The sequence below is a fragment of the Poecilia mexicana genome, unplaced genomic scaffold (assembly GCF_051168715.1).
Source record: "Poecilia mexicana isolate PSO_F unplaced genomic scaffold, ASM5116871v1 scaffold_20, whole genome shotgun sequence".
In the NCBI taxonomy this organism is placed as follows: Eukaryota; Metazoa; Chordata; class Actinopteri; order Cyprinodontiformes; family Poeciliidae; genus Poecilia; species Poecilia mexicana.
The window spans coordinates 17,278,636-17,299,861 of NW_028263389.1; the positions used below are offsets into that span (position 1 = coordinate 17,278,636).

The window sequence follows — 21,226 nt, forward strand, 5'->3', positions numbered from 1 at the left end:
ACAGCTGGTTGCTATAGTTAGCATTTGAGTTAGAAAGTCCAAACAATTCGAAATTAAAGGACTGTTTTAACATTTTTGAATCTCCAGCTCAAAAGGTAAAATACGTTGACTAATTTTAGTATTTGCTGAGCAATGCTTCAAAACGATGGGGCGCTCTGCTGAAAAGCCAGGTCATCCCTGGGGGGAGTCGGGGCTCATTGTGGAGCCAGAGCTGACGTGAATCCAGCATCTGATCAGAATGCCTTCTGTGCCGATTTGGAGGTTTTTCAGGGACATCCCACTGGGAACACTCCAAGATCCCACAGAATAAGTTGGAGATTGTAGAAGGATATAATTTTTCTCAACGGCCTTCTGGCCCCACAAGCTGATCTCGGATGAGTGGAGCATAAGTCGTAGTCTTGATTCAGAATTCATTCTTGATGTTTCATGTCTGTTGCTTATTGTAGGTCATTGTTACTTTTGGATGTTCAGCTACTATTTTTTAAGCAAATAACTGAACTTATCAGTCAGTGTTATCTTTGGAAGTTCAGTTATTATTTTGTAGATAACTCTGGCACAGGCAAAGCAATGTACAAACCATTATCCAGTCTAAATGAGTCACTTTGTTTTTTATTTTTTTTTCCCTCAGCAACCATCTGGCGACCCCCAGAAATTATTTTGCAGCTCTCCTGGGGGTCCTGTGAATGCCAAGAGTTAATTTACCATGTTGTCTGCATACACACACGACTTATGCTACCAAAACCTAACAAAAGAAATAAATCAGTCAATTGAATGACTAAGAGACATGAATCCACGTCTTAAAAATAGTTGAAAACAACATTTGTTGGCAACCCTGATATTAGTGCTTTGCATAAACCCATTTAAAAATGGGGCAGCACTTTGTTGGTTCTTACAAGATTTCAGAGGGTTGGAGAAAACTGAGAACGGGGTCTTTGAACATTCTTATTTAAGTCTTGGGTCTTCTCTTATGCACTCCCTCTCCAGATCTGCAGATCAGGCCACATGCTTTCTACGTCTGGGAACTGAGATGTTTGTAGAATGAGGCTGAATTTGTGTCTGGTAAGCAACTTCTGTGTTAAATTGAAGATGTTCATGGATCAGTTTCCTTTTGTGGGAACGAATAAAAAGCCAGTTTGAGTTTTCTGAGGGAGTCCACTAGATTTAGTTTTAAAATGATTCTGTTTCAAAGAGCTCATGAAGAAAACACTAACACGGTTCTGAGGGTCTTTGGACAAAAAAGAAGACCCACAACATCACCGATGATCCACCACATTATGATGATCAGCCATAAAGTAACCCTTTATTTTAGGCAAAAGGAAATATTTGTTGCTGAAAACTTGCACACAGTGTCAATTAAAATGCTATTTTGTCGCATCCTCCACATGTATGCACTTGATGCCAGGACAAAAAAGAATAATAATAATGGTAATTCTCCAAAACAGTCAGTTGCCATATTGATAATTTCTACTGCATGTTATGGAGACTTGACATCCTAAAAATGCCACTTTACTGGAAACCCATCTCTTTTGTGGCCTTTTTGCTATCTTCACAGAAAATAATGAAACTGCTGCCAAAAAGCCTTTTTGTGTCTTTCAATAATCAATAAGCAAAAAAAAAAAAAAAGTACTATCAGTCACTGTAGAAGGTTCTCTTTGCTGGTATGGCACTGGACCGTCTTTTATCTTTAGAACAGTTTCCCTTATCAAGGATACCTTGAAAAAAGATCTTGTCAACTTTTTAAAGTTCCAAATACTTGGATCTTTGGTCATTTAGCTTTTTTTCATTGTTTTATTTAAGTCTTGCATAACCTGCAGTTTGATCAGTGGTGAAAATAAAAGGAAAGATTAGCCTTAAATGTTATGTCATTATGCAGTTTTGCAGCTTTGTTTTTTCTTTATCTATAAATACCAAACATTTGCCTTGCAGCTTTGCCAGGCTTAGTTCTAGCTTGGCCAGAATTGGACTCATCCTTTCATTGATGATTTTAACCTTGTATTCATGTATTTCGCTGTATCTCTTCCAGACATTTCAGTAATTACCACCAGCCAGCCATCAGCCTCTTCTTGCATTTTCCATGTCTGCATGTTGCCATTGTGTATGCGCATATTGTGAGGCTCTTGCTTCTCGAGTTAGAAAAAAAAAAAAGGAAAGGCATCGATGCAGTCCTCAGAAGTAGCACATCATTAATAACGGAGGGACCTTTGAAGATCCTGCATAAATGTCTAATTAGGTTTGGTAACCTTTAGGAAACTTAAGTGGGTGAATACTAAACAGGCCCTGAGATCTTGTACTGCATGGCAAACTAGGCGTTCAACATGTGGGAGAGAGTGCTGACATTGAGAGGGTTTGTTCCACTGACGGAAAGGGCATGCAATTTAAACCACATTACAACCGCATCTGAACTTATTGGGCAATTTCGGACCAATTTATTTTTGTTAACCATCTTGTGCGCGCGCGTCATCCTGGAGGTGAAACAAAAATATGCCATGTTTCTTTCTTTTTCCTCCTTCTTCTACTTTCGCCCTTCAAGCTGTTTGGATCGGTGTTCGGTGACGTGATAAGCCTGCGTGGCATTTAACAGACTCTTAGGTCGAAGTATTTGAGCCACCAGCCATGTTCATATACTGAACCAGTGTTGGAATGATGTGACCTAGAAAATATTACTATGGGAGGGGAAAAAAAAAAAAAAAAGCACTGAGCTTGGTTTATACAACGGTGTCCTTGTCACAGACTAATAACACACATATTAAGAGATGACAGCCCAATGGATATACCGCCACATGTTAGTGGCAGTACATTCAAAGACTGTGCACCCAGATGCAGTGCTGTGAGCATCTGAGTTTCATTCTGTTACTCCAGGATGAAACATTGTAGTTTTGCTGGGACTTTTCGCCTTTTTCTACAATATTTCTAAGATTCCCCAAACAAATGTCCTTTTGCTTGATGATCCCTTTCACTTAAATCAGGCTAGAGGTCAATTTGAACACGAAACTGTTGTAATTACATAGCAGAAGACTAGTAGCCACACGAGATACATATTGACAGTTCTCGTTCAATATCAAACATGATAAGAGCAAAGGAGAAAAAAAATCTAAGCAACTGAGCCTGACGGAAACAGCCTCTCCAGTGCCAGAGGGAGCGATAAATATAGAGGTTGTAAAAATCTACTCTGGTTTATAAAGCAGTATGAACTTCAGTGTATTTTTCCTCTCACTTAAAAAAAAACCAAACTGTATGAACAAATTCGCAAAAGACATTTACAAGCATTAGATTTATGATGTGACATTGTTTACTGTATGGAACTGATGGGATGTCAAAATGAGTGTACCCAGCTTTTACAGACGCTTCATAATTGCAACATGCAGCTGCAAAATTCAGTGACATGAACAACTGACTTGGTAGTTTCAGTGAAATAATTCCACATACTTAAATATTAGAAATTGTAGAAAAAAAAAACAAAAAAAGAAAACAGACTGCATTCTGCCCAGCTTCTCTTGCCAGCTCATTCTGGGGGATGCCAAGGTGCTTCCATTCAAGAAGGGATACACAGTCCTATTGCTGGATCCTATCAGGATATCCTTCCTGATTAGATGCCCAAACCACCTCAGTTGGACTCCTATGAGGGATCCAGGGCCGAGATGACAGAGCTCCTCACCTTATCTCAAAAGGATGGGCTCAATCTGTTCTACAGAGGAACTTATTTCACTTATCTTGGATCGCGTTCTCACAGCTATGATCTGTATCTCATGACCACAGGTGGGGACCCTTACCTTTTGGCTCGGCTCTTTGGACCGCTTTACTGACAGGACCGTTACTGCAGAGGAAGTCCCCCAATCTATCTGTCGATCTCTCACTGTATCCTACCATGACTTCTAAACAAGACAGCGAAGCTGTTGCCAAACTATAAAATCATTTGACCACCTTTACCCCTGATTTCCCAGTCGTGGTTAAAGTCTGCATCGGACTGTACTGGACCGTCCCGACTCAACTTGAGTTGCAATCAAACAAACATGTTTAATAAACTGGACGCAATCGGAGAGGGTAAACAGATCAACAACGGCGCGGGAACTGTGCAATGCTAGCAGTCAATGAAAAGAGAGTCTAGGATATGGCTTCCACTTTAACCCCCAAAATTGCTACGTGTGGAAGGTTGTAGCTAGATTTTGAAATATGTTCCAACTATAATCTTTAATTGAACTATTAGAACTGCTGCAGACAGAAATTAGGTCTGATTTACATATTATTTTTTCTTTAACCTTCATGATCTCAGTCTGTCCACACCCTCTAAGATCAAACAGACCAGTCTGGTCTCATCCCTAAGGCTCTGTGGAATATCTGCCTCCACAAGACTCGCACAACAAGCATATGCACTAAAACTTATTTACAATATGCACCCACAGACAAGCACTGAGGCAAATGCACAAGCATACCGGGTTGTCAGAGCACAGAGCGAAATCAGAGGAGCTGTTAATGGAGGGGGACAGCTTGGCTGCTGTTTCATCAAAGTGCAGTGGAAATGCAGATCTGTGTCCTGCAGGAAGCAGGGAATTGGATCAGCTTCCTTCTGTCTCCTGGACTTGAAACACACACACACACGCATACACGCATACACAAACCCCAGCAAGGATTAGTCAGCCTTAGCCAATGTACAGTGACTTTTTAATGTCTGTCCATTTGAAAATGTTTATCATTTGCTTGTGCAGATATGCCCATCAGGATCCCAAACTTATCCCCATGGGACAGATAGCTTTGTGTGAACCTTGATGTCTTTTTCTCTGGCTTGGCTTTGAAGCCTTGTGCCGCCTGAACCTGTGTGTTTTTGTCGAACTAAAAGTATTAAATCAGAGTAATAAAAAAAGGACTACTCATGATGTCAAAATAATACCAATGAATTATAAGAAATACACAATATTTATAAAATGTCCAAGTGGGGACATACATTCTCAAACAGTATGTGTGAGTCATTAAATATCTTTTTTAATGTACTTCCAGTAATCAACCAGCAGACTCAATTTAAGGTGGTGAAATTTCTTGTGAAATTTACATCAAATATTGAAAATAATATTCAGATTTAATTTTTGTGAGTTTCTAGATAATGGCAGATAGCAGCACTAGTAAATACTTGCAAAATAAAAACATTCAGTCACAACAAAAGACTTAAATATATTTATTAGAACTATAAAAACAACAATTTCTGCAACGCCTTGGTTATTAAGGTTTTTTTATTTATTATTTTAGAACTAACATAACATTTACAGATATTTCTTTAATTTATCATAATTTCCACACTATATGCTGTTATTTTTCACATGCTTTGACCACTGCAGTGCAGCTAATGTGTGGATTTCCCCCAACAGGTTTTGAAAGGCTGGTCTATTATTGGCCTGCTGTTGTAATATAGGAGTGGAAGTTGTGTAAATGCTGTAGCAGTGGTGCATGTGCATTGTGTGAGGTTTGTTGATGCAGAATTTCTTGACATGTTCAGCAGCTTTTGGGGCAGCACAGGTTATCTGGCTTTCATATTAGATATGTTGGAGAATGCAAAGGAAAATGCTGCATCCAATGAATTAGACGGACCAAAATTTAGCTTCCAACTTCTGTCTCTTGAGGACCATGCTGGATTTGGGAATACCGGCAGACATCGGGCGTGTTCAAGATATACGATTTCTGTTTTGCTAACTGCACTAACTTTGCTAAATGTTTTGCATAAACATTTTCTGTTGTATTTTATCATCTCAATGGACTAAGATCTGCACTGAACGGTCAAAGCCGAAACAGCAATAATGGTTGGTGCATTTCTGTTAATTGTTGCAAAAATGTTTGCCACATTTAAAAAAAAAATAATATCAAACAAAATTGTAAACTGTTGAAATGCTGATATTTAGACGGGAACAGTGAGTGGGTGTCTGGGTTTTCTATAGGAACTCCGGATCAGCTTTCTCTCTATGCCAGTTTGGTTAATTGGTCCCTCTAATTTGCCCTTAGGAGTTTGTGTGTGTGCATGTGTAGGCGTGTGTGTGTGTGTGCGTTTGTGTCTTGAATCTCTCTTTGTTGCCCTGCGATGGGCTGGCGACCTGTATAGGATGTATCCTGCTTTCACACAGTGACAGCTGGACACAGGCAGCAGCCTCCACATGACCCTGCAAGGATGAACAGGAACATGGATTTATGCTTGTCCATTTTTTCATCTAAGGCTGTGTTGAAGTTTCAGATAAACTTAATGACTTTCATTCAACAGTACTGCCATTAAAATTTCACTTATTATTATTGTTACGTCTGAATGGGTAAACATCGTTTAACAGTTGGCCTTTAATTGCAGAATTTTAAGTATTTCAATTAGTTTTATCAAAAGGACAGTAAATAAACATGCATTTCTGTAAATTCTAACAGAATTGTATTGCATTTTATTTTATTGAAGACAACAGAACAGAGTCTTTTTGGAAATTACATTGTGATTTTGGACTTAACTGCTATTTTTTATTAGTAGACAAAATTATATTTATTAATTATGCAGGAAACCCATCTTTAAAAAATAATGTCTTATTTGCTACTAGAAAAAAACACACTTGGATTTTTTTCTTACCAATTTCTTATACAAAAGTGTAACTGAATCTGTAGTAAACACTAGAAAATTACTGGAATTATCAAAGACAATTGCAATAAAGAAGAAATGTAAAGCTTTAATGATAAATAAGTTTTCAAAATACTGTAGGATATATATGCAAATAGGTATTCTAATGTATGGCTTCGTAGTCGGCTAATTACAGAAAGAAAAAATCATTTGCAATAAACGGGTGAACTGGAGAAGCCCTTTGAAGCGAGAACATTTGCAGCATCTATCGCTCAAACACGCATCATATGTAGTTAGATTAGAAGAAAATATCTGGAAAAGCTATTCATGTTGTCGCACATTTGTATTTCCATTTAGCTTCAGTCTGAACCTGTAATCACCCTGCAGAGGAGGAGCTTCGACCTATTCAGGCGATGTTTTGCCACGAACAACAAAAGCAAGGAGGACTCCTTTCCATTACAGGTGTCAAAACAAGGTATTACGAAGACTAAACGCTTCATCTACGGCAGTTCCACTGCAGCACTGGAACTATCTGCCAGATGTTTTGTCATTAGGTTTTGAAGCAGAGCCGTTCATCCTGACCATTCTGCAAGGACGGGCTTTTAACAGTAGCATTTAACCAATCGCTTTGAGGCTGATGTGGCCGTAGGAGAATCCATCTCTGCCCTCGGGAACCATACATGGAATTTTATCACATTCCGCAATCTGTTGGCGCCATCTTTTTACTTCAAGGTGAAGGTCGGTAAAAAAAAAAGAAAGGGAAAAAGTCACTTAAATATTCTTTTCAAATTATACTCCATTGAATCCAGTTGCGAAATGCACAAAAAGTTTTAGAAATCATTATAATAAAAGGGTACCTGAAACACGGTCTCACTCCCACGCATGTCTTTATCCTGCTTTCTTTTCCCCACTGAGCACACTGAAGTGAAGGTGTCAACTGGTTTTGCCTTAGTGATGGAACCGCGGGCCTTTAGAGACCTCTAATTTTCTGACTGAATGGTCCCAGAAAGAGCTAATGATATGTTAATGCTGAGTGGCACACATTAGGGAGGCCAGATGACGACAATCCTGGCTACCTTGGAGGATGTGCCTTGCGTGGCTTTGTCACACAAACAAAACTCTGTAAACACAAACAGTGTGTGGAACGCCGGCTGAGGGGACTGACAAAATGTCACCGGTAAGAATTGGGAGAACTGAAAACCGTGCAGCGTAAACGTGAACAATTACGCCTCCGTACTTTGTTTAGCGTACGGATAAGATTGAAAGAAAGAAAGAAAAAAATTAACTGCACCTCGCCGGGAGAGAGATTCCTGTCCTTTGTTTGCTGCGGAGACTGAGTGTGGTTGTTACCTTTTCCAAAAACTTTTGATTGTTCCCCTTTGTGTGTCCTTTCATAAGTTTTCAAAGGAGTTGGGGAAGACAACAGGGCTACCTTCAGCTTGAGCTGTGTGGGGTGAAATATGTGGGAGGAGGTTGGTCTTGAATGTTGAAAGAGAAAAAAAATATGCCAAAGCAGGGTTTTACATTCTAAAGCTTTCTCAAGTGTATGTAGACCCTCAAGTTGGTTCAAACAATGTGCAGAGCCTCGCAAAAAACATTCATAACCTTTAAACCTTTTTCACTTCTATGGATTAAATTTAAATTTTCTGCGATAGATCAGCATGAGAGGAACAAAAGTGACACAGCATTTTTTCAAACAGTTTTAATTCAGTTCAGTTTACGTCTACACACATCAGGTCTCTTCTGGAGGGGCTTTACAAACAAGCCATTTCAGTTCAACCACACATACAGTCCAGTTGATCTAGTTATCAAACAGTGGATTCAATTCAGTTTTCAAATTGGTCTAAGGAAACCCAGCAGATTGCATCGAACCATTCAAAGCGTTCACTCCTCTTGGATGAGCATATGGCGACAACAGACAATCGCTTGCCTTGTGTCACTGACTTCACAGTACTGATCATGCATGTAACAACAGAAAGTGTCCCTTTAACAGGAAGAAATTTCCAGCAGAACCTGGTTCAGCATGAGCAGTCCGCCACGACCGATGGGGGTTTGAGAAGAAGCACACCAAAGGAACTGATGTAGCTGCACATTTTAAGTAGAAAGTGAATAGCAGGAGAGGGACAATGTTTAGATGTTCACAGCATTCAGTCAATGTCTCTAGGAAGGCATCACAGCTAAAGAAAAGCGCGCCACATGCTAAATTTAAGACCTATAAAACTGTCTGCATGCATGTGGCTGAGCACCTTTTCTTTATACAGAGAGCAGCTTCTCCCTCCTGTAAATACATATGTAAATTAGTATAAATACCTGAAGACTCAATAACCCTGGCAAGTGTCCCTTCTCCTAGTTGTAGAAGTCGTTTTAATAATAATCATAACACATTTTATTTAACAGGCATCATTCAGGGTTGGATTTATGAGCTAAGCCTGAGCCGAAATTCAGGCTGGGTCGGTCCAAAATTAATTGCTTGATAGTCAACTATCAACTTGTGGCACACTTGTATGTTACATATTATGTGCTACTTTGTTTTGTTCTGTCACATTAAGTCCCCCAAAAAAATAAAAAATGAAGGTGTAAACTATGGCGGTGACAGGATGATGGTATATGATCGAAGCTTAGATTTGATGTAAGCCTGGAAAAAAAAAATCCTACTGGAATGGCGGTTCTCCTTCCAACAGGACAAAGACTTCAAAGGGTGGCTGTTTTGCCGAACGTATGGAAAGTTTTTCATGTGTTATGTGTGACACTGACACGTAACAGACTTCCACACGTATTGTCTCAGGCAGTTGTGTCCTAAGACATACCACACTTTACACACAATCAGTTTTATTTACATATCATTTGACTTTAAAAAGGCAGATAATCACACTGGAATTTATTTAAGGGTATCATGACAAAGTGGGCTTGGTAATATTAAATGTACGGCCTCCTAAATGTCCGAATCCACATGAAAACCTCAAGTTGCTCATGGTTGTAACATGATGAAATGTAAAACGAGTTAATATGCTTGCAAAGCACTGTGTGTGCGCTCCAGTTTGGCCACTCCGTCCCACCGATTGCTCTCCTCTCCTCTGTGTTTGTGGACCATATGGCCATTGTGACAGAGGGTAAAAAGAAATGACAAGCCATTTGAAGATGCTCTAGTCGCGGACTCATGAATAATGTAGGAGGTGTAGTGAGCTGGTTCTTAGCGTAAGCTTCAAAGTTTATCGGCCGCCCTCCGTCTTCCCCGAGAGTGAGACTACAGCGCCGCGAGGAGATTAGACGGACAGCGAGCAGGGACCCGGTCAAACTCAATTAAATACAACCGGGATAATTCCATCATCTCATTGTTCCGTTTGGTTTTATTGGGAAAATAAACCCTGCATGCCTGCACCTCGGCAGCAGAACAGGGAAGTCTGCCCGTGAATTATTGAGCAGAGGGCTGAGTGTTTGCTTAGTTTATCTGTGTTAAACAATGCAATTTGGCGGAGAGAAGAAGACATGATGGGCGATAATTTTTCTCAATTATGTCGGACAAACAATCATGGAATCGGTATGGAGGAGAATCCCAAAGTAGAAACCTCACCTAAAATGGATTTAGCTCGATAAATGCAAACACTGACGCTCCAACAACGCTCAGTAGTCATAGTAAATTTGCGTCTGATGGGCTAGAATATTTGATAGATTCTTTGTTAATCTGAATATTTAATTGAACTAAAAACTAACAAAGTAACCTCTTCCATACAGCTTCTTTAAATATGTACGTTTGCTTTCAGACTTACTTTCCTGATTCTTCTGCAGATCTAATTAGCCCCGAGGCCCCTGCTGATGGGCACTGTGGGCCTAGAGGAACGTGTCTCCACTGAGGCACTTGTAGCATGAAACTATTTTCCATGTCTACATGATAAACAAACATTTATTCTCCCTCACATTTCCAGTTCTTACGTCAAGCCAGGCATGGCTAATGATGATAAACCTGCCTAAAAGTACAAAGCGCCACTAATTAGGCCTGTGTCGATTATGGCTCATTAATGCTGGTGTTGCCCTGACATGTTTTTGCCAATCATCGCTGGAGAGGGGCTTCGGTGCATCATTTTCTATTTACAATAATTCATCTGTGTGCAGATCGGTCACACAGTCACACATGTAAATGGGAACAGAACAGGATAGATCCCTTAATGTACTGTGTACATCAAAGAACAAAAACTGGAACTCTTCCAGATCCCTGAAGATTGTTTTATTTTATTTTTTTTGTGTGTGTTTTTAATTTTATGCTTCCATATCTTTAACTGTGTTGATGGAAATTGCGTAAAATCTGGTAAATGTATGTAGTTTGGGCTGACGTTTAATTCTGGAGCGAAGTTTTGGCATTTCTGTGAATTAGATCCTAACATTTAAAACATGTTTTGTGAAATTTTTTTCCAGGGAGAAATTTTTACTCTCTTCTGAATCATTGTGCTGAACAACAGCATTCAAAGTGGGAATTCTGAGGGTCTTCCAGATTTTCATTTGGTTTGATCAAACAGCAAACAGACAAGAAAAGAACATTTTACTTTGCAAAAAGACACAATAAGATTCTCACCTCGACAAGCAGGTTACAAATCGGAATGATTTGTTAATACGGGTGTATTAAGCGATTGAGTTTATTGTCACACTTGAGAGAGATCTACCTCGTGCCAAATGCAGATTAAACATTTTCTCGTACAACATTGCGTACAATTCTTGCGTGTTTTCTGAGAAGACGCTAAAGCAACCCGGCGGAATAAATCACGCAGGTTGTAATTTCACCGAAAAGAAACAGCTGGAATTATAAAGACGGATGATCCCGTTGTTGTCACTGATACCTTTTTGTGTTTGACCTTTGGAAAACAAACGCATTGATTGTTGATCACATGCCGTCTCTCTTCCCCTCACCTCTCCGCACAGCCTGCCCAGTTATTGCAAACTTACCCTGACGTCTTCATCATAGAGCAACTTTGACTCACCATCCAGCAATTTTCTTGCATTTCTCTTCTTTTACATTTTATTACCATAATCTTGCCAGTGTGACCCACTTTCCACCCCCACTCCAACCCCACAATTCCCGCCTTGCTCCCCAGGCTCTATCTGAGCAAGTTGTTGCACTCCCACTCACACCAAACCTCTCAAGAGAATTATTTATATTGCCCAGGTCTGGGACCGGTCTAATTTTAGAGGAACTTTAGAGTACACAAACCTGAGGTCTGACATTTCTCTCGCAGAAGGCGGGCAAGCAAGCCGTGAGCGCTGGCTGCTGAGAGAGACAGAGAATAAAACATGGTGCTGCAACGGCCTTTGATCTTCTTTTCCTCCCTTTGCTCATTTTCAAAGGACCTCTGAGTAGTCATCCAGCTGATGGCGGATCACGAGCCACAAACAGGTACCCTCGCTGGACGCGGAGCAGATTATGTTGCTTTAATTTTGCTCAAGATCCGAGCGCACCCACATAGCCTGACTTCTTTTTTTTTGTTGTTGGTTTGTTTTGTTTTGGTTCGTGCTTCTTAATCACAGAAACGAATATTCACCCATTCATATAAATATGCAGGACCCTTGTTCCCCTTTGGCTTACATATAAGCCCCATACATCAACTGATCTCTCAGTCCATGTGCAACAAGGGAGCATGTTGAATTTTTTATCTCCCTGAAATCATGACTTTTGTGTTTTTATGTGATCTTAACTACTTTCTTGCAGCTTATGAAATCAGATGTCGTTGTTTATAAAAATCTACATTTGCTTTGAGTCAGCATGCTAATATCTTTGGGGGCGGGGGGCAGATTGCAATGTATTTCTGCTCTTTTCATTCTAGATTTATTCAGGGAAAACTGCTCTCTTTAAAAGTGGAATTAAAAACCACAAATTACAAAACTTTTTAGCAGCATAAAGCGCTGCTGTTGAAGAACAGAGAAACTGAAAGAGAAATTATCTGAAAAGCCTGTGTAGGACATGAAGTGAAAAAGGCAACCACAGCATCTGATTTTTTTTTTTTTTTTTTATTATGCCAGGAGGTCAAACTCTATTAGTGATGTTCCAGCAGACAATCTGAGGGGAAGCGTGTTCCTCATCTCGCTGAGAGTCTCTGAAAATGGCCACCTCTTTGTCAGGGCAATTTGCTGATGATCTACGGTTATGATAAGAATGGAGCGAAGTGCTTGCAGGCGGCAAGGGGCCTCAGCAGCCAAGGCACCGGGGCCAACACAGGCAATCAGCCGAGGTCCCGATCGAACGCCTGATAACTGAATGTTCCTGATTGCTTATAAGTATTGCAGGCGGCGGACAGCTAAAGACACTTTCCTGCTGATTTTGATCGACAGCGACGGGTCATTCAAAATCAACAACTGTTAGCCGCTGCTATCAACACCAGAGTTTACATTAAAAGTTTGAGATCCAATCATCTAGCAGCTCTATACCACTGCAGGTGCATTCAACTCTGTACAGGGATTGTTTTATTTCATGTTGTATCAAGAGATGACAGAATGCCCAGCTTAAAAACACACAAACATCAGCTACACTCATTAGCAAAGGTGTCTAAGTAGCTTTGGAAAAGCTATTCTTTCATTTTAGCACAGAAAAAAAAGCAATATTGAATTTGTATTTTTATTAAAGCCACATATGACTTGGAATATCTGTGTCTGTTGATGATGTGGTCATGTCATTATAGTTAATGTCCTATGAAGACAATTTATCAGTTTTCTGGGAGAAGTTTCCTTTTTTTTAACATCTAGATATTTCAAATAATCCACTGTGAAAAACATTTGAGGTTCCCAGGGTCAATACAGGAGAAAAACGCCCAGAGCATCACAAATCCTTCACCCTACATAACTGGATGCATGATGGGATTTTCCATGTAATTCATCCTTTTATTTATGCCTGACCTACCAGGACTGTTCCTTTTTCTTTTTTTTTTTTTTTTTTTGAGAATCTCAGTCGCATCTGACCCAACTACCTAGTAACAGTTAAATATTTTACAGTAATGTTTAGCGAGTTGAGCCTGTTGGACAAAACAGATGTTTTCTGGCCTGCTAACTAAACAACTGGCTGACATGATGTTTAATAGGTTCTTTGGGAACTTGATGATCCCAAAATCCCAGTTTTTGATGCAGCTTTCTAAACATACGCTTTGGAGGATTTTTGCAAAATTTTTCAACTTTCTGCTGCTATTTGCACATCCGTGTTTTTCTTTTATTACTGCCTGTAAATAGTCTGTTATTTTTCTTATGTATACACATACCTGCACATTTCGTACATTACTTAAGTTATCCTTTCACATTTCTTTGACTCTGAATATGTATTTTTTTTACTAACTACACTGTCTTTTTGTCTCATTCTTTAAGTTTGACCTTACTGTCTAGTCTGTTATTTTTACTTTCTGTTTTTATATTCTTATATTAGTGTGAATCTACATACTTCATCTTGCCTCACTGATGGACAATGGAAGTTATTTTGTTCTAAAAAGTGAGGAATAAACTAAAAAAAAAAAAGGCTTCAGTGGCCTTTGTTTTCTATGGCTTTGTTTGGGTCTCAACAGTTGGGGATTTTGTAAGAGCATTCATTTTCTTAGGTGGGATTTTTATTTTCTGACTGAATAAAACGTTAAAGGTCGGAGTGTCCTAAAATTTTCATTGATATATTTTCAGTTTTAATTAATGCGTTTTTTTAAAAATTATATTAATACGTCTTCACCAGGGGTGATAATAAATCCAAAAGTTGCTGCATAACAAGGTGTTTTTGCTCCATTCCACTAATTTTCAAGGTTGAGCATTGCGTATATACCTCAGAGGGATGCCTCGCCTCTTTCACATCATTTTTTAACATAAAGTGCAAGTTAGTTGAGAGTAATCTTGTATTCCTGTTTTATTAGAATTTCATAAGATTTGCTTTGATAAATCAATTCATCCTGTTTGATCAAGTCAAGGTTTGATTTCTGTGAGACAAAATAAATTGATGACATTAAAAAAAATCTGATTATTGCATAAACATAAGCTTGTGTTCTTGCTCCCAACGAAGCTGCTGTCACAGGGTCTTTTATTGAAGTATTATGAGAAAATTAACCAATAATGTTGACATAAAAGTGGATTCAATTATCATCATGCACATATGAAAGAGCCTCTTATAAATGATCATTATTTCAAACAAGCTTTGAAGGGAGTTGTAATTATAGTTGTTGAATACAGAAAAATGAGTGAAGAATAAGATTTGATTGAACAATAATGCTCACTCACAGTAACTATAGTTACTCTGAAGTCACACTGACAAAATCCTGTCTTTTCCAGGTTCAAAGCTTTGCAAAAATGTGTCAATACCTGTAAGAAGACGACATATTTACCAAGGGAAAAAAAAAACACCTAACAAGTCCATTGCAATCTCTTGCATCATCACTATGAATTATACCGTCAGTTGTATTCATGGAGCTCTGACTACTTGAAACGGCTCGGGACACAAGCTGTTTTCGCTTTGATTTAAATCTGGATTGAGCAAGCCAGGGGAAAAAAAAAAGTCAAATGTTAGGGGGGGAAAAATGACAAAATGGAATTACAAACATTGAGGTTATTCATTTTGTGCATGTTAGCGGAGCTGAGAACTGTTCAAAGCTTGGAAAAGAAGATCCCTTCAAAATGTGTCAGACATTTTTTGTTGATAATTAATGGTTCATTTAGAGGATTTTTTTTAAGGCACAAATGTTCCCAGTTTTTATTTAATTTTTTAATGAACAGCTAATCTGTGCATTTAGCCCATGTCTGTTGTTTGTCTTTTTCATGTGATCCCACACCGAGTTTGTGATGTTGAGATCAAGACCACGCCATATGTTGCAGCACCCCTTGTTCTCCCTGAACCTAAATTTAGTGTTAAATTACTCTAAACATAGAGCAGTATGGCTGTAGATTTTAACAACTATTCTCAGTTGTTAGTGAAACATCTGAGAATAGGTTTGGTTGCATTACTTTGGTTGAGATTCAGAATAATGCATGTCACTTGAATTAAGAAATACCCTCAAGTTGAAATTACAATATTTTTTAAATGAAAAGAATCTCGGTAAGATAAAAATGTGAGTCACGCAAGCATGTCTAACGTTGCCCAATCAGACATTTTCTGAACCTTCTAATGACTCTTTCAGAAAAGCGACAGATCTACCAAACTTTTAGACGATAAGAGACTTTTCAAGACTTTGACTTAAACATAAATAAGAGAGGTCAGATAAAGTGCCAGGATAAGCTTTTCTGGGTAGCTCAGCACTTCCCCCTCTCACACCTGTTGTAGCCCATTCCTGATCAGCTGACTGAAAAAACAGGGAGAGTAGACTTGTACCACTTTGTGTGTGGAAACTAAGGCAGCGTTTAATTAAATCCAGTATATTGTTCATGATTCGTTTAATTTGTTTATTGACTCTACATTCCTAAATGAGGGGAGTCAATTAACATTTTTTTTATTTTGGTCGCTTGAGATGCAGCGTTTAAAAACAAAACACGTGGATTTTATTTGGCTGTCAAAATGGGCATGAAACATTTGCACTAAGCTCCCCAAATGAGCGTCGGCGAGCCTCAGAGGCATCACAACAGTCTCCGTGGAGCATTAAAGCTTTGTCAGCTGCAGCAGCCGCACAGAGAAAGCTTCTTCCTCTCCTGAGTCCTTTTCTGGTTTTTATGAGGTCCCTAATGATGGCAACAGGTTCAGAGTCATTGGTTATTACTGCCATTGTATGGTGTCTGTAGTTTCTAGCCAGAGATGACCTTTATGTTCAGATAACCTGAAATAAATCCCTTAAGCCTTTTAAGGAACTGAATATCAATTTTATTTTCAGCAAAAAGATAAAAACATCATTTGCACAGTTCTGCCTCTTTGAAATAAATAATACATAGCGGTTGCACATGTGCACACCCAGTTGTGACATAACTCGTTAAAGCTGGGAAAAGGAAAAAAAAAGAAAAGAAAATCGCCACAATATGATTATCATACAGTGTTTCCGTTCACCATCAATATTCAAACCGTACATTGTTTAAAATTCAATTTTAAAATTACAATATATGCTGGACTTTGCAAACTACAGAAGCTAAATTAATTTACTTACAAACCAGACCTCTGTGAGGTCAGCCACTTTAAAAACAAAGACTTGATTTCCGCCCCCCCCGCCCCCCTAAAGTCTAGGTGTTGTGAATCTCTAGCACAGCACGGACAAATCCAGCATCAAGGCTCACTGATCTGACGCTCCCACCTGGTAGAAAAGCAGAACTAAACCCCGACTTCATAGCTGAGAAATGATACTGTTGGTAATAGAAAGGCAGAAGTAGAAACAGACCGAGACACACACTACATCGCGACATCTGCAAAATGTACTTTCAGGAGAAGAAGAGCTTGTGTTTCTCTGTCACCCTGCTGATATATAAAACTGATGGATGTCGTTCTTTTTATGATTCACACAACTTCCTTAGCACATCGACTACTGTACTTGGTTATACTGTATTATAGGTATGAATCTGTGTGTCACGGAGTGTTAAAGATACTAGCCAGGGGTGTATTTTTCTTCAGAAAAAACTGTACAACACTGAAGGCGCAGTCATGAAGTATGGAATATTACTGTGGAATACAAAGTTTCTAATAAGCAGACATTAAACAAAATTAATAGTCCTAGTGTGTCTGTATTTGAGCTGATGACATCACATGAGCCAGCAGGAATGAAACATATAGACTGAATTTGGATGTTGTCAGTGGGACCTCCAGAAGAACTAAACTCAACAATACAATACAATGACATCAGACAGAGGAACAGTTCAAGCTGTGACCCGTTCAGCCTTGAGCAGCACTGCTGTGGACGGTACAGATGAGGAGGACACTGGTTGATTGGCCTTTGAAAATAAACTGGTTTAATTATATGTACAGCGTCTTGCAGAAGTAACCATTCTGCTTGAACTTCTTAACAACTTGTCAATTTACAACCCCAGACTTTAATGGATTCTCTTCAGTGGAGACTATCACAACGTAGAAAATAACTGTTAAAAAAAGAGTAGTTGGTATTGAAATTGTTATACAAAATAATATGCAGAAAAGTATGATGATAATTTGTATTCAGTACTTTGGAGAACCACCTTTAGCTACAATTACAGCGTAGAAGTCCTTTTGGAAATGTCTCTGCCAGCTTTGCACATCTCACTTTTTTTTTTCTTTGCTAAATAATTGAAGCTCAGTCAGAAGGAACATAGTCCATCTTGGTTTGAACGTTGACTGGGTCATTTTGACTCAAACTATTCAGCTGTAGTTCTGGTTATCTGTTGAGGGCTACCATTCAGCCGGAAGGTCAACCTAAATCTCAAATCTGTTGCCGATTCCAACAATTTTCCTCTTTGATTGTCCTGTATTTACCTCCACCAAGCTCCCGTCCCCTACCGCCCATATAAACTAAAACCAGTATTCAAAAACACTCTGTAATTTTAATAAAATTCAAGGGAGTTCAGAGATTTTGAGTACTTTTTTCTTTTTTACAAGACTGTATGTTCCAGATGTTTTCCGTCTGACTGGCCCCCATCCATGTTCATCACTTTTAAATTCTATGTCATACGTGTTTGGCCGCAGTGTAGTGGGAGTGGCAGGGAATGCTTGTTTGCTGGTACATACCAATAAAATACTGAATGGACAAATTCCCCCATACACCTTCACTCCATCTGGCTGCAGAGCAACTGGAAAGACGATGGCGGCAAAGGATGTTTGGCAGGAGCAAGTGTAGTAGAGCTAACAGGTAGGATTTGGCTCATCAAAAGTGGATGTGCCTGGCAACCGTAGATGGTGCTAGTGGTGGGTGATGCAGCAGCTGTCCAGCTACCGGCAGGAAACATTTTCTTCTTTCCGTTCCAACTTAAAGTGAAACAATAAGCAGTTTGTTTGTTCAAGAACTTTGCATGAACTGATCTGCAATTCCTCGAGGGCGAAATTCTTGTCATCTTCAACAACTTCGGTGTTTGTTGGAATATCACTCAGAATTTATGCAGTACTTTCATATACGGCCGACTTAAGGGGCCAAACTCTGCCTACAGTCTTTGCCACAACCCCGTTGAACACTTGTGGGATCACTTTAGGTGTGTCGTACATGCCAGAGTGACCAACAGAACCAAATTGGCCGATGGATTCAATGCTGGTTGAAAAATACAATGCCATCCAACAAAAGTGTGTGTCCAAGGAGGTAATCAGAAGAATAATGTGGTCTTCTATGGATCACCTTTACATTACTGAGCCTCTGTTGCGCTAAAGAAACACATTGCTATATTGTCGACGTGTCTTGTTTCTTTAAACTTGGATCATTAAATCCAATAAACCACACCAAACAGAAGTCAATAGTCAATAATGTTTCGGGGATTAGGAGCTGCCCAAATACTCAACTCTGCTGCTTAACCTACAAATCTATTTTCCTCACAAATGTGCCACAATTTAAGGAGAAACAAGCAGGTTTTCTAAATATATATTTCATATAAAAGCAAATATATAGTGAGCCAAACTAAGATGTCCTTACTTGTTGTGCTAACTACAACAGCAGGTACAGGTCATTCACCTCCTTTTCCTATTTTACCCAATTTTTCCAGGTACAAAAATATCTACTTTGTGATATATTATATATCTGTTATATTTTGTTAGCTGCTTACAGAAATTCCTAAAAGGAAATGGGAATTGGTTGCAATCGGTTGGTCAAAGTTTTACAAAAACTAGAGAGCAGACATGAAACCCTACAACTAATTCATCTCTGCCCCCTGTGACATCAGCAGAAGTGTGGCCATGTTTACAGACTGTGTGTTTCTAGGATTTACAACTGGGATTTGCCATAAAATGGCACCAGCCCCCCCAACCCTGCCGGGATAACGCATGTAGACAACGGATGGATGAATTTACGACAAAATACCAAAACAAAGAGAAGACCTGATAAAAAAAATAAAAAATAACAAAAATATTGCATGTGGCAATATCTAAAGTGAGTTTGATCAGATTTTACAGAAAAGTCTGGCTAGTAACTTTAAGAATTATGACTGAGTTCATGAATAATGTTGCTCTGGGTGTAAAGGTTTATAAAATACAGCCCATTTTCAACCGTCTTCTGCAAAAAAACGGTAATAAGAAACATAAATTGTTCTCATATTTCATCTGAGCAGTCCAGAGACTACTGATTAGCTGCCAGGGGGACAGCCTTTCATGAGAAACTTTTTGTTTTTTAGCACAGAGATAGCAAAGGAATGCATCAAAGCCGGAGTGTTGGGACTGTGCCCATCACTGGAATGAAAGGACAGGTTTCTCCCTGGAAAAAAAAAAAAAAAAAAAAAGCTTCCACATGTAATGCATTTTGCAGTCAGCGGTTGGACTCGGGCCCAAAATGTGAAACCTTTAATGTCTTTTGCACACAAGGCTTCCTCCTCAGTCAAGCCACTTTTGAAGTCAGTGTCAAAACTCACCATGGCACGCTTTTGAAAGCTCATACTAGGAGGTAAACAAACCAAAAAAACCTTTGAAGTCAAAGTGTTTCTCCTTCAATCACTTATGTTGTCTTTGAATCTTTTCCTCGGCTGCACCAAGGCGGACAAAACCACTTGCTCTGACAATATATTACTCGCACGTTTCAAAGTTCCAGGACTGCTAAGAGAGACATTTGGGGGCTACGAGAACACGCTGTCACTGTTGCCGTACAGGTCGGCCAGCTTTTTAAAGCGCGGCCCCCAGTTGCTGAGGTAGTCGTAGTTCTGGTCCGAGTCTGTACTTAGTGACTCGAGCGAGCTCAGCGACTCGGCTACAGACCCACTGCCCTCGAAGGCGTACGTCTGCAGGGAGTCGTACGGGGGAGCCGTGGGGTCCACGTCGGCGTCCTTCAGCCGCTCCCAGATGAACTCTCGAAACACCACGTTGTCGGGCAGCGACTTGTAGGACGGGCGGGAAGCAGAGGTGTACTGGTAAAAGGTGGGCGTGTCCGGCGTGACGTCTCGCCGTGCGGCGGGGTCTCTGATGATGTTGAGGTTGCGCAGGGTGACCATGTCGAAGGCCTCCGTGTCTTCCTCTCCCCCTCCTTCGTCGTCGTAGCGGACGATGTTCTCCCTGATGTCCCTCTCCTCCTCCAGGATCAAGGGCTGCTTCCTTCTGCGCCGCATTGTCACAATCAACAGAACCATCACTGTAAAGGGGAGAGGAGGAGAAATCCTGGAGTGAGAAATTGTGGGATGATGTGTATTATCTGTGTGCTGATAATCACTTCACACTGACTTAAGACAACCGGGGAGGAGTAGTGTGCCATTTTTTCCCCCCTTTGATACGTCAACTGAGAGAAAAATAGTACAGTCCTTCCAATTTTTTAAAATGAGATTCATAGGAAGCGTATGAGGAAAAGTAGTAGTATGTCTCCAATACATAAATTGTTCACAGTTATCACTGGAATTTCAAGTTCCTTGTATTTTCAAGTATAATGTTAGGTAAGATCGCCACGTCTCCTTACAAGAACAAAAACAGCAATTTGTTTACCGTGAAAAAAAAAAAAAAACTGTTTTCAAAACAGTAATTACATTTGGTTTAGGTCACTAAAATACTAAAATATCATATTTGTTCTAACATGGCATACAGTGTCCACCACATTTTTAGTATCCCAAGTAACAAGGTGGAAAAATCCTAATAATAAATTCACATTTATTTCAAAACAC

The 21,226-nt window shown here is 39.5% G+C and overlaps 1 pseudogene; it reads right to left on the reverse strand.

The window, feature by feature from the left end:
* Positions 1-19,481: 19,481 nt before the first annotated feature.
* On the reverse strand, positions 19,482-21,147 carry LOC148153433 (cadherin-7 pseudogene; annotated as a pseudogene).
* Between the last annotated feature and the right edge of the window lie 79 nt (positions 21,148-21,226).